This window comes from Pelobates fuscus, chromosome 2 (genome assembly GCF_036172605.1).
Source record: "Pelobates fuscus isolate aPelFus1 chromosome 2, aPelFus1.pri, whole genome shotgun sequence".
NCBI lineage: Eukaryota > Metazoa > Chordata > Amphibia > Anura > Pelobatidae > Pelobates > Pelobates fuscus.
Window position 1 is genome coordinate 447042005 of NC_086318.1, and position 15328 is coordinate 447057332.

General features: G+C 46.0%; 1 protein-coding gene across 2 annotated transcripts in view; it reads right to left on the bottom strand.

Moving 5' to 3' along the window:
• SLC29A1 (solute carrier family 29 member 1 (Augustine blood group)) overlaps positions 1-13151 on the bottom strand; it is a 102732-nt gene extending 89581 nt beyond the window's left edge. The window contains exon 1 of one of the 2 annotated variants that reach the window (XM_063444156.1): positions 13114-13151. The gene's annotated coding sequence lies outside the window, so the exon portion shown is untranslated. Of the gene's footprint in view, positions 1-12211; positions 12293-13113 lie in introns of those variants that run through there. The other variant, XM_063444154.1, reaches the window with a different exon arrangement.
• Positions 13152-15328: the final 2177 nt, after the last annotated feature.

A 15328-nucleotide genomic window follows, 5' to 3' on the forward strand; every position in this document is an offset into this window, starting at 1 on the left:
TTGAATGCAGTTCCTGCCGTGTAAGAAAACCTGAGCCATCCAAACCCCGAGCCCCTCTACTTGCAAATTATCTGCGCAAATCCAGGGAAGACGAGAATATGAAAGCGCTCTGGGCTATTACTGAGATCAGCAAGTATCAGTATATTATAATAATAATACTGTATTATTTTATTATAATATATATGGATGGGAGAGCGCTCTGGGCTAGTACTGAGATCAGTGAGTATCAGTATATTATAATAATACTGTATTATTTTATTATAATTTATATGGATAGGAGAGCGCTCTGGGCTAGTACTGAGATCAGTGAGTATCAGTATATTATAATTATACTGTATTATTTTATTATAATTTATATGGATAGGAGAGCGCTCTGGGCTAGTACTGAGATCAGTGAGTATCAGTATATTATTATAATAATACTGTATTATTTTATTATAATTTATATGGATAGGAGAGCGCTCTGGGCTAGTACTGAGATCAGTGAGTATCAGTATATTATAATAATACTGTATTATTTTATTATAATTTATATGGATAGGAGAGCGCTCTGGGCTAGTACTGAGATCAGTGAGTATCAGTATATTATTATAATAATACTGTATTATTTTATTATAATTTATATGGATAGGAGAGCGCTCTGGGCTAGTACTGAGATCAGTGAGTATCAGTATATTATAATAATACTGTATTATTTTATTATAATTTATATGGATAGGAGAGCGCTCTGGGCTAGTACTGACATCAGCGAGTATCAGTACATTACCGTATTAGTTTATTTTATATATATATATATATATATATATATATGTGTGTTTATAAAAGCAGGGAAAACATTGTAATTTCTTTTTTTTAATGCATTTGCACTGTGATGAGGCGCTCCTGTTGTACAGCGCTATGGTCTATGCTGCTGCTGTTTAGACAAGCCGTTCCCACGTCCCACAGAAGTCAGGATTATTGTGCTGACTCACTAATCTTAGCCGGGTTTACTATCTGCACGAGGCAACCTCTGGCCTCCAAACTTGTCTTGCTGTGTTTACAAAATGTTCAAATACGCCGACTGGCAAAAATCGCTGGAACTCACAGCGAGATTCCAAAGTCTGTATTAACCAGAAAAACGTGGACTTTTAGGGCGTCACATGAAATGAGGCTCGTTACAGCACCGCTCCCACACAGCGGACACCTTATAAAAGTTGTAATTGTATAATGGTCGCCATGGAAACCATTGGAATTCCTGCTGGATCTTCATTCTAATTCCCACCTTATTCTCCTACAAGCGAAGACAATAAACACGTTCCAATCACGGCACGACCATCGATTATAGAGATAACGAGAGACCGCGCAAACATGGCAGCCTGTAACAACACTACCACCAGCTGGACCGAGTTCTACATCCATTTGGACTGGACAGTGCAAGATCACAGTAAACAGATAAAATAAAGAAATATCTTAAAATGTAAAACCCTGAAACAAGGAACACACCCGTCTACGTGCGACTGTCTGGGAATGATGGGAATGAGCCTCAGGACTATTTACTAAGGAGAATTCAAAGTGAGTCAAACTATCTGAGCCAGTTATGCTTTCAGCCTGGTTACTCTATGAATTCTCACTATAGTGTATAGCGCTGGGATCCTCGCCCTTATTAATGATACAGTGAAACCATAATGGAGATAAGCTGCTTATCGATGACTAATGATGAACTAACAGGCAATTAAAGATTACACTCAGTTAATCCAACTCAGCGGCTGATTGAACTGTAACAAAATAGCCTGGAGGGTGCCACGAGATCCAGGTTTTGGTTAAATTGATAATCCATGCACACTGTCCCTTTAATTAGTGGCGTATGAACCACGCACAGGGCAGCACTGGCTCCACGGCAAACACGTTTAAATCACCATAACCACTGTGGCTTGTTGTCTCGTGGGCAGTGCCTGACTCAAGGTCCATCTAATATCCGCATAGTAAAAGCATTACCCAAAGCACCATCACCACTTCAGTTTTGGATATGAAGATCTTGCGTCTCCCATTATTGTCGGCGGTGGGCATTAGTCGAGCGAATGTCTATTTATGGATAGTGTGGCTCACTAGGAGGAGGATGTCAAGTGATATCGATAGGATCTTGCTGGCGCAGGCGACACGGTACATTTTTATTAGTGTGAATAGCAAAGTGCGTGCTCACTCATGTAAATGTCAGGGAACAAAGAGTTATGGATCTGACTCAGTGTTGTATAAAATGTCTGTTCTACTCCAGGCACGTCAGCGGGCAGCAATCTTCTCTGTGTCCTGCCATCAGACCAATCTACCCCCAACAACCCCGTAGAAACCACCAAGTGGTGAGAGCATGCAGTACTGTCCCCTGCCGAGAGAAGCAGATCTTATAAGAGTGTAAGCTCTTCTGCCCGCTCCTATCAGTACGAGAGGATGGAAGGAGCTTTTAATCAGTAAAGCAGATGGCGGTGACGTCCGTTGCGCACTCTCTGACGCCATCGCTGCGATTCCTCATGACAAGTATCTCTGGGTCAGCGAAATGAGTGAACACAGCAGAGTTTCTGTGTTATCTCCAACATGCACACGGTACACGTACGTCATTCTACTACTCCATGTCCCAACGATATCTCCTGACACAGCACCTCGGCTGAATATCATTCTGTACGTTACAAGGAATCTGCAAACCACAAGCATTGGACAAAGAGCCTGAAATACAGGGAGACACCCCCTGGCATCAGAATAGGGGGATTATTCAATTGGGGGTACAGCAGTACAGGGTGATTATATTGCGGGGTACAGGAGTACAGGGGTGATTATATTGCGGGGTACAGGAGTTCAGGGGTGATAATATTGCGGGGTACAGCAGGAGAGGGGTGATGATATTGCGGGGTACTGCAGTACAGGGTGATGATATTGCGGGGTAATGCAGTACAGGGTGATGATATTGCGGGGTACTGCAGTACAGGGTGATGATATTGCGGGGTACAGCAGTACAGGGTGAATATATTGCAGGGTACAGCAGTACAGGGTGAATATATTGCGGGGTACTGCAGTACAGGGTGAATATATTGCGGGGTACTGCAGTACAGGGTGATGATATTGCGGGGTACAGCAGTACAGGGTGAATATATTGCGGGGTACAGCAGTACAGGGTGATGATATTGCGGGGTACAGCAGTACAGGGTGATGATATTGCGGGGTACTGCAGTACAGGGTGAATATATTGCGGGGTACAGCAGGAGAGGGGTGATGATATTGCGGGGTACAGCAGTACAGGGTGAATATATTGCGGGGTACTGCAGTACAGGGTGAATATATTGCGGGGTACTGCAGTACAGGGTGAATATATTGCGGGGTACAGCAGTACAGGGTGAATATATTGCGGGGTACAGCAGTACAGGGTGAATATATTGCGGGGTACAGCAGTACAGGGGTGATAAAATTGTGTGGTACAGGGGTGATAATATTGCAGGGTACAGCAGGAGAGGGGTGAATATATTGCGGGGTACAGCAGTACAGGGTGATGATATTGCGGGGTACTGCAGTACAGGGTGAATATATTGCGGGGTACAGCAGTACAGGGGTTTCAGTCATTTTGAAATTTGAAATTCACTTTATAGAATAACCCTGTAAATTGTAATTAGAGTTAGCTTTTTTCTGAGAAGCAGAAAACATGTCAAAAGTGTGACCACTATTTCTTTGGCAAGGTTTTTAAAGATTAATTCTGCAAACAGCTCACTCACACAGAGCAGGGATCTCCTCCATTGACCGATTTTGAGGTGAAAGTCACAGAAATGTTACTGACTTCGCACAATGCCCATGTAATTCAAAGCCATAAACTATAAATATACATAAAGTATGCGTTCCATCCAATGGACATCCCAACATGGCAGATACCGAGTCCACACTCCATCCAATGGACATCCCAACATGGCAGATACCGAGTCCACACTCCATCCAATGGACATTCCAACATGGCAGATACCGAGTCCACACTCCATCCAATGGACATCCCAACATGGCAGATACCGAGTCCACACTCCATCCAATGGACATCCCAACATGGCAGATACCGAGTCCACACTCCATCCAATGGACATCCCAACATGGCAGATACCGAGTCCACACTCCATCCAATGGACATCCCAACATGGCAGATACCGAGTCCACACTCCATCCAATGGACATCCCAACATGGCAGATACCGAGTCCACACTCCATCCAATGGACATCCCAACATGGCAGATACCGAGTCCACACTCCATCCAATGGACATCCCAACATGGCAGACACCGAGTCCACACTCCATCCAATGGACATCCCAACATGGCAGACACCGAGTCCACACTCCATCCAATGGACATCCCAACATGGCAGACACCGAGTCCACACTCCATCCAATGGACATCCCAACATGGCAGACACCGAGTCCACACTCCATCCAATGGACATCCCAACATGGCAGACACCGAGTCCACACTCCATCCAATGGACATCCCAACATGGCAGATACCGAGTCCACACTCCATCCAATGGACATCCCAACATGGCAGATACCGAGTCCACACTCCATCCAATGGACATTCCAACATGGCAGATACCGAGTCCACACTCCATCCAATGGACATCCCAACATGGCAGATACCGAGTCCACACTCCATCCAATGGACATTCCAACATGGCAGATACCGAGTCCACACTCCATCCAATGGACATCCCAACATGGCAGATACCGAGTCCACACTCCATCCAATGGACATCCCAACATGGCAGATACCGAGTCCACACTCCATCCAATGGACATCCCAACATGGCAGATACCGAGTCCACACTCCATCCAATGGACATCCCAACATGGCAGATACCGAGTCCACACTCCATCCAATGGACATCCCAACATGGCAGATACCGAGTCCACACTCCATCCAATGGACATCTCAACATGGCAGATACCGAGTCCACACTCCATCCAATGGACATCCCAACATGGCAGACACCGAGTCCACACTCCATCCAATGGACATCCCAACATGGCAGACACCGAGTCCACACTCCATCCAATGGACATCCCAACATGGCAGATACCGAGTCCACACTCCATCCAATGGACATTCCAACATGGCAGATACCGAGTCCACACTCCATCCAATGGACATCCCAACATGGCAGATACCGAGTCCACACTCCATCCAATGGACATCCCAACATGGCAGATACCGAGTCCACACTCCATCCAATGGACATCCCAACATGGCAGATACCGAGTCCACACTCCATCCAATGGACATCCCAACATGGCAGATACCGAGTCCACACTCCATCCAATGGACATCCCAACATGGCAGATACCGAGTCCACACTCCATCCAATGGACATCTCAACATGGCAGATACCGAGTCCACACTCCATCCAATGGACATCCCAACATGGCAGACACCGAGTCCACACTCCATCCAATGGACATCCCAACATGGCAGACACCGAGTCCACACTCCATCCAATGGACATCCCAACATGGCAGACACCGAGTCCACACTCCATCCAATGGACATCCCAACATGGCAGACACCGAGTCCACACTCCATCCAATGGACATCCCAACATGGCAGACACCGAGTCCACACTCCATCCAATGGACATCCCAACATGGCAGATATCGAGTCCACACTCCATCCAATGGACATTCCAACATGGCAGATACCGAGTCCACACTCCATCCAATGGACATTCCAACATGGCAGATACCGAGTCCACACTCCATCCAATGGACATTCCAACATGGCAGACACAGAGTCCGCACTCCATCCAATGGACATTCCAACATGGCAGATACCGAGTCCGCAATCCATCAAATGGCAGACACCGAGACTGCACTTTGTACTCCAGACTTTAAATCCGGCTGATTGTCTTTGGGTTTTCGTGCTGTAAATTAATAATTTTCCAGTTCTTGGTGGTAAATTTGAAATGCACCCTATATACCTGCATCATCCAGTGATTCACATTATTACTCGGTAATATCACAAATGTTGTTAAAACAGATAATAAAATGTTCCTTTTAACTGTTAGATTTACGGTCCCCCCCTTCCATCTAGCACTGTCCCAGTATGCCCACTGCTCTGTTTGTGATGATGATTTCTGGTCAGTCCAACGACGGGTCTCTATGGCACATGATGTGCGTCAATTCAGTTATCCCAGTGTGTCGCTATGAGACGGACTCTCGGTGTTGGCTGCAGTCATGCTGTGTCTCTAAGAGATGTCTTAAATCAGTTTGATAAAATGTTGTCTCTGCACGTCAGGGACTCCTCTCCCATTCTTCTGCCCTGACAGGTCCAGCTCTGCCCCTCTTTGCATTCTGCCATGCTGGCTTTCAGCATCTGACACCCGGACCAGGCCATCTAGGTCCCACCTTGGTCAATGTTCCCTCGAACATCGGGAGTGAGAGCACAGTCTATCTTTTGTAAATGCCGCCAATAAATAAGCTCAGTTTTCTGCCGCAACTGATTGTGGCTCCATGATCTTCCAGCGTAGACCATGGAGTATTTTATAGAAGAAGGGGGATGGGATACCTTTGGGGGGAGATGCCAGAGATGTGGGGATGACATGGAGGTGGTATTCTCTTCTCACCCCCAAAACAGCCTATTCTAACACCCTGGACTGACCTAACTGACCACCTCAGGTACTTGGTTTAAGCACTGCGGTCTGGGCTCAATCTGCTGTAAATCTGACTGCATAGAACGGTTCTGTGTGAGACCTGCTGGCGAGGAAAGTAAATCGCTCTGTGTTGGTGCCTGGAACTGACCAAATTACTGTACTGTACAAATTACTGTCCCTTTAACAGAAACAAAATCCTTGTCTTGTTTCATGTAACAAATCCTCAGAGCATGTGACATTCATAAATGGCAGGAACGGACTGTTTACATGATGCCAGCATGTCCAGATATTACTAATGGCTCCTGCTGGGGTGTTTTGGTGGCACGCTGATACCTGGCAATTAGAGACGTGGGAAGCAGCGGTCAGCCCACCTATAATGGAGTGACGTACTAATTATTCACACTATGAACATGCTTGAGACATGTGACAAAAAGCACTCTATTTAAATCCGCCACAGTGAGCACGTGGAATACCTTCTAGACCGGTTAACTCTCTGTATGCTTGGCAGAACGCAAGGCATGTGACGTGTCCGTGCGTGACACAGCGCACACAGTGGGCATTACCGAGAGACTTTGCTCTTCTAATCTCAGACTTTGTACTCCATCAGCCGAAGGATTCCTCAGAAATCAGATAGGTTATTTACTAAAGAGAGAATTCAGAATTTCACATTTTAAATAGGAAACATTCAGCTATTTTTTTTTTTATTTCAGATCCCGGCTTTCAAATTTAAAATTCACTTTGAATTCTCCGTTAGGAAATAATTTGTGAATTTGAGTCCTCCCCCAACCTGCAGCGTATGCAGCCCTCCTATCCTGGCACACATGTCTCTCCAGGCCGGGGCACGGTGACCACTCACTATTTAATGTTAGTAAATCTCTCCATGGATCTCAATGACACCGAGAGAGAGAAAGGCGGGAGCTGCAGGCCAAAGAAAAACTTCCCAAACCCAAATGTTTATAGTAAAATTCACTACAGTTTCCCTGAGGACAGAGTGAGCATGACATTATTTACCACCTACCCAGCCAGCCCAAGTTAACCCTCTACACACCCAGCCAGCACAAATTAACCCTCTACACACCCAGCCAGACCAAGTTAACCCTCTACACACCCAGCCAGCGCAAATTAACCCTCTACACACCAAGCCAGCCCAAATTAACCCTCTACACACCCAGCCAGCACAAATTAACCCTCTACACACCCAGCCAGCACAAATTAACCCTCTACACACCCAGCCAGCACAAATTAACCCTCTACACACCCAGCCAGACCAAATTAACCCTCTACACACCCAGCCAGCACAACGTACCCTCTCCTCACCCAGCACAAATTAACCCTCCACACACCCAGCCAGTACTCTCTCCTATACTCAGAGCAATGTAGTACACTAACCCTCTCTTGCACCCAATACAATGCACATTAACCCTCTCCTCTACCCAATACAGTGCACATTAACCTTCTACTGCACCCAATACAATGCTCATTAACCCTCTCCTCTACTCAATACAATGCACATTAACTCTCTCCTGCACCCAATACAATGCTCATTAACCCTCTCCTGCACCAATACAATCCACATTAACCCTCTCCTCTACCCAGTACAATAATTAACCCTGTCCTGCACCCAGTAAAATGTTCATTAACCCTCTCCTGCACCAAGTATAATGTTTATTAACCCTCTCCTCTACCCAATATAATGCTCATTAACCCTCTACTGCACCCAATACAATGCTCATTAACCCTCTCCTCTACCCAATATAATGCTCATTAACCCTCTACTGCACCCAATACAATGCTCATTAACCCTCTACTGCACCCAATACAATGCTCATTAACCCTCTCCTCTACCCAATACAATGCTCATTAACCCTCCACTGCACCCAATACAATGCTCATTAACCCTCTACTGCACCCAATACAATGCTCCTTAACCCTCTCCTGGACCCAGTACAATGCTCCTTAACCCTCTCCTCTACCCAAAACAATGCTCATTAACCCTCTCCTCTACCCAGTACAGTGCACATTAACCCTCTCCTACACCCAGTATAATGTTTATTAACCCTCTACTCTACCCAATATATTGCTCATTAACCCTCTACTGCACCCAATACAATGCTCATTAACCCTCTCCTCTACCCAATAAAATGCTCAGTAACCCTCTCCTCTACCCAATACAATGCTCATTAACCCTCTCCTCTACCCAATACAATGCTCATTAACCCTCTCCTCTACCCAGTACAACGCACATTAACCCTCTCCTGCACCCAGTACAATGTTCATTAACCCTCTCCTACACCCAGTATAATGTTTATTAACCCTCTCCTCTACCCAATATAATGCTCATTAACCCTCCACTGCACCCAATACAATGTTCATTAACCCTCTCCTCTACCCAATATAATGTTCATTAACCCTCTACTGCACCCAATACAATGCTCTTTAACCCTCTCCTCTACCCAATACAATGCTCATTAACCCTCTCCTCTACCCAATACAATGCACATTAACCCTCTCCTGCACCCAGTACAATGCTCATTAACCCTCTCCTGCACCCAATACAATGCTCATTAACCCTCTCCTGCACCCAGTACAATGCTCATTAACCCTCTACTGCACCCAATACAATGCTCATTAACCCTCTCCTCTACCCAATATAATGGCCATTAACCATCTCCTCTACACAATACAATGCTCATTAACCCTCTCCTCTACCCAATACAATGCTCATTAACCCTCTACTGCACCCAATACAATGGTCTTTAACCCTCTCCTCTACCCAATACAATGCACATTAACCCTCTCCTGCACCCAGTACAATGCTCATTAACCCTCTCCTCTACTCAATACAATGCACATTAACCCTCTCCTGCATCTAATACAATGCTCATTAACCATCTCCTGCACCCAATACAATGCTCATTAACCCTCTCATCTACCCAATACAATGCTCATTAACCCTCTCATCTACCCAATACAATGCTCATTAACACTCTCATCTACGCAATACAATGCACATTAACCCTCTCCTGTACCCAATACAATGCTCATTAACCCTCTCTTCTACCCAATAAAATGCACATTAACCCTCTCCTGCACCCAATACAATGCACATTAACCCTCTCCACTACCCAATATAATGGTCATTAACCCTCTCCTCTACCCAATCCGATGCACATTAACCCTATCCTGCACCCAATCCGATGCACATTAACCCTATCCTGCACCCAATACGATGCACATTAACCCTCTCCTGCACCCAAACAAGTGGAGAGGCAACATCACAGGTACACACAGATACATTATAACTATAATAATATATAGGAGTGTATCCACATACAGATACATTATCAGTACACAGAGAGCCCTCCTATAACTACACACACTGTACACAGAGCCCCCCTATAACTACACACACTGTACACAGAGCCCCCCTATAACTACACACACTGTACAGAGTCCCCCTATAACTACACACACTGTATACAGAGAGCCCCCCTATAACTGCACACACTGTACACAGAGCCCCCCATAACTACACACACACTGTACACAGAGCCCCCCTATAACTACACACACACTGTACACAGAGCCCCCCTATAACTGCACACATAGCCCCCCTATAATTACACACACTGTACACAGAGCCCCCCTATAACTGCATACATAGCCCCCCTATAACTACACTCATTGTACACAGAGCCCCCCTATAACTGCACACACTGTACACAGAGCCCCCCTATAACTACACACAGGGTACACAGAGTCCCCCTATAACTGCACACACTGTACACAGAGCCCCCCTATAACTGCACACACTGTACACAGAGCCCCCATATAACTACACGCAGGATATACAGAGCCCCCTATAACTACACACAGGGTACACAGAGCCCCCTTATAACTGCACACACTGTACACAGAGCCCCCCACCCTATAACTACACACACTGTACACAGAGCCTCCCTATAACTACACACACTGTACACAGAGCCCCCCTATAACTGCACACACTGTACACAGAGCCCCCCTATAACTGCACACACTGTACACAGAGACCCCTATAACTGCACACACTGTATACATAGCCCCCCTATAACTGCACACACTGTATACAGAGAGCCCCCATAACTGCACACACTGTACACAGAGCCCCCTATAACTGCACACACTGTACACAGAGCCCCCTATAACTGCACACACTGTATACAGAGAGCCCCCTATAACTACACACACTGTACACAGAGCCCCCATATAACTACACGCAGGATATACAGAGCCCCCTATAACTACACACAGGGTACACAGAGCCCCCCTATAACTGCACACACTGTACACAGAGCCCCCCACCCTATAACTGTACACACTGTACACAGAGCCCCCCACCCTATAACTACACACACTGTACACAGAGCCCCCCTATAACTACACACACTGTACACAGAGCCCCCCTATAACTGCACACACTGTACACAGAGCCCCCCTATAACTGCACACACTGTACACAGAGCCCCCCTATAACAGCACACAGAGCCCCCCTATAACAACTGCACACACTGTACACAGAGCCCCTATAACTGCACACACTGTACACAGAGCCCCCCTATAACTGCACACACTGTATACAGAGAGCCCCCCTATAACTACACACACTGTACACAGAGCCCCCATATAACTACACACACTGTACACAGAGCCCCCTATAACTGCACACACTGTATACAGAGAGCCCCCCTATAACTACACACACTGTACACAGAGCCCCCATATAACTACACACACTGTACACAGAGCCCCCATATAACTACACGCAGGATATACAGAGCCCCCTATAACTACACACAGGGTACACAGAGCCCCCCCCCTATAACTGCACACACACTGTACACAGAGCCCCCTATAAATACACACACTGTACACAGAGCCCCCCTATAACTGCACACAGAGCCCCCCTATAACAAATGCACACACTGTACACAGAGCCCCCCTATAACTAAACACACTGTACACAGAGCCCCCCTATAACTGCACACGCTGTATACAGAGCCCCCTATAACTGCACACACTGTATACAGAGAGCCCCCCTATAACTGCACACACTGTACACAGAGCCCCCATATAACTGCACACACTGTACACAGAGCCCCCCTATAACTACACACTGTACACAGAGAGCCCCCCTATAACTGCACACACTGTATACAGAGCCCCCATATAACTGCACACACTGTATACAGAGCCCCCATATAACTGCACACACTGTATACAGAGCCCCCATATAACTGCACACACTGTATACAGAGCCCCCATATAACTGCACACACTGTACACAGAGCCCCCCTATAACTACACACAGGGTACACAGAGCCCCCCTATAACTACACACACTGTACACAGAGAGCCCCCCTATAACTGCACACACTGTATACAGAGCCCCCATATAACTGCACACACTGTACACAGAGCCCCCCTATAACTACACACAGGGTACACAGAGCCCCCCTATAACTACACACACTGTACACAGAGAGCCCCCCTATAACTGCACACACTGTATACAGAGAGCCCCCCTTAGTACCTGTGTCTGAGGGTCCTGGAGCTGAGTCTGGCGCCCAAAGTCGCTGTCACACTCTCTCTCTCACACTCTGACACTCACAATCACTTCAATTTGAGTTTGATTGTCAGCTCCTCCTCAGACTCACTCCCCTCTGCTATCAGTGGCCAGAAATGGCAGCTCCCATCTCTCACACTCAATCCCTCCTCCTCTATCTCTGCTTCTCCAGCATGGCAGGGACTGTCACAGTACACAGAGACCCTCATAGTACACAGAGACCCTCACAGCACACAGAGACCCTCACAGCACACAGAGACCCTCATAGTACACAGAGACCCTCACAGCACACAGAGACCCTCATAGCACACAGAGACCCTCATAGCACACAGAGACCCTCATAGCACACAGAGACCCTCACCGTATACAGAGACCCTCATAGCACACAGAGACCCTCACCGTATAAAGAGACCCTCACAGTATAAAGAGACCCTCACAGCACACAGAGACCCTCACAGTACATAGAGACCCTCACAGTACATAGAGACCCTCATAGTATACAGAGACTCACAGTATACAGAGACCCTCACAGTACATAGAGACCCTCATAGTATACAGAGACTCACAGTATACAGAGACCCTCACAGTACACAGAGACCCTCACAGTATATATAGAGACCCTCACAGTATACGCAGACCCTCACAGCATACAGAGACCCTCACAGTACATAGAGACCCTCATAGTATACAGAGACTCACAGTATACGGAGACCCTCATAGCACACAGAGACCCTCACAGTACATAGAGACCCTCATAGTATACAGAGACTCACAGTATACAGAGACCCTCACAGTACATAGAGACCCTCACAGTATACGGAGACCCTCGTAGCACTCAGAGACCCTCACAGTGACCTTATACTACTCACAGTGACTCTTTAGTAGGCAGATACATGAATTGTCTGCTAGAGTGCGCAGCGGAGTTCTGTGTGTGAGACTAAAGTTTAATTAAGAGGAGGAGATACCAAGGTAAACACAGAGCTGTAAGATTGAAAGCCTTTATTATTGTCATGCAGGCTGTGTGTGAGTGTCAGCCAGGGGAGGTTTGACTAGGTCTGTATAAACAAAGTGATTTAACTCCTACATGGCAAAGAATTGAGCAGTGACTGCAGGGGCATGATTTATACACCAAAACCACTTCATGTATATTTCTAATATTGTCGCATAGCAGTCAAATTTGGGTATAGAAAAAAAATCCCATTTAAAGAACCTGTAGATTTAATATGGGTAAATGGCTGGTCCTGGGGTGCAAAGGGTAAATATGGGGTACTAGGATTAGTGTTCCTGAGTTCTAGGTCCATCTGTAGCGCATTATCCACGAGGTCAGAGCCAGCAAGCGAAAACATGAAAGTGTTACGCCCTGAACGTAGGATTCCAGGAATGTGCTGGGTCCGCTGTAAGAATGCATGGGATAATCTCCAAATTGGAAAGACACAGTCTGCATGCACGCTGACTGTACAGCTTACCTTAAATCCCACTAACCACAGAGACAACCTGCACTTCACCATCCATCCCCTAGAGGGCAGCACATGGCTTCATTATTATTATTATTAGTGGTGTTTATATACAGTATCGCCAACTTACTCTGCAGAGCTTTACAATATTATAAAGGGGGGAATTTAACAATAAATGAGACAATTACAAAATGTTACAGGAACAATAGGTTGGAGAAAGTCTCACTCTACACCTGACTTCCTCCACTATAAATTTATGGTGCGCTCCTACACTCTGGCTCTTACCTCTGCAAAAGTAAATGACTTCAATACCCTCATAACCACACTCTCCCGCAAAGCAAACGACTTTCACATTTTTAATGCTCTCCTTCGCCCTGTTACTCCCCCTCTCCCTACTATCCTGTCCGCCTCAAACTTTGCAACTCACTTCACTGAGAAGATTTATTATCTTTTTTTTTTTTTAATTCTTTATTTATTGCAAGGTCAGACACCATATTCAACAGAAACAATATAATACGAAAGCATATACGAACATATTCAGATACCAACATTAAAATGAGGCAAGCCAAAGTGCACATTCAAATAACCGCCTATAAGCAATGTAGTGGATGAGTGCTTGTTGGCCATGAGAGTCCATATATTCATGGTGCCCCACCCTGTTTTGGAATATAGGTAAAACAAAGACATTTGACTGACTATAGTATGCCTGTTACTCTGACAAAGTGTCCAGAGTCATCGACTCGTGTAACTTATACATCGATTAGCTATGTCTGCTATCTCCAACCTAGCGTACGGGTTTGCCTTTTTGGATGGCCTGTCGGACCTAGTTTAATCTGTAGGCGCCCTGTACCTAGTGCGGGGGTTTCGCCGACAAATTTGTTGAATTGGAGAAGTCAGTCAGAGTGAAAAGATATAATAGCAATAGATATAAGAAGTGAAAATTAAAGTCGGAAATATAGAGAGAGAAGAAAAAGATGGGAAGGGTAATAGTGGGGAGAAGATTTCTACAATCAGGAAAGAGATCTCTAACCTCTCTCCCTCCGCTTCCAATACATCTTCCAATACATCACCCAACCCCACTCCCTCCTCTGTTCTATGCTCGTTCGCACCTACTACAACAGAAGAGGTTTCCGCTCTGCTCCGGTCCTCCCGCCCCACCACCTGTACCCTCGATCCTATTCCCTCATATCTCATCTGCACTATGTCTCCCTCGCTTGCTCTTCCTCTCACTAAAATGTTAAATCTCTCCATTTCCTCCAGCACATTTCCTTCACCCTTCAAGCATGCAACCATAACGCCAATTCTTAAAAAGCCCAACTCCCAATCCAACTACCGCCCTATATCACTACTGCCATTTTCCTTCAAGATCCTCGAGAGAGTTCTGTATGCAAGATTGACAGAGTTCCTCGAATCCAACTCTCTGCTTCAGTCTGGATTCCGCGCTCATGAAAAAGCTGTGACCAAAGTATCCGACGATTTAATTGCTGCTAAATCTCGCTAATTCTCCTTGATCTTTCTGCTGCCTTTGACACTGTTGATCGTCAACAACTTCTTCTCATTATCCGCAATATAGGTCTACAAGATATTGCTCTCTCCTGGTGCTCCTCCTACCTTTCACAACGCTTTTTCA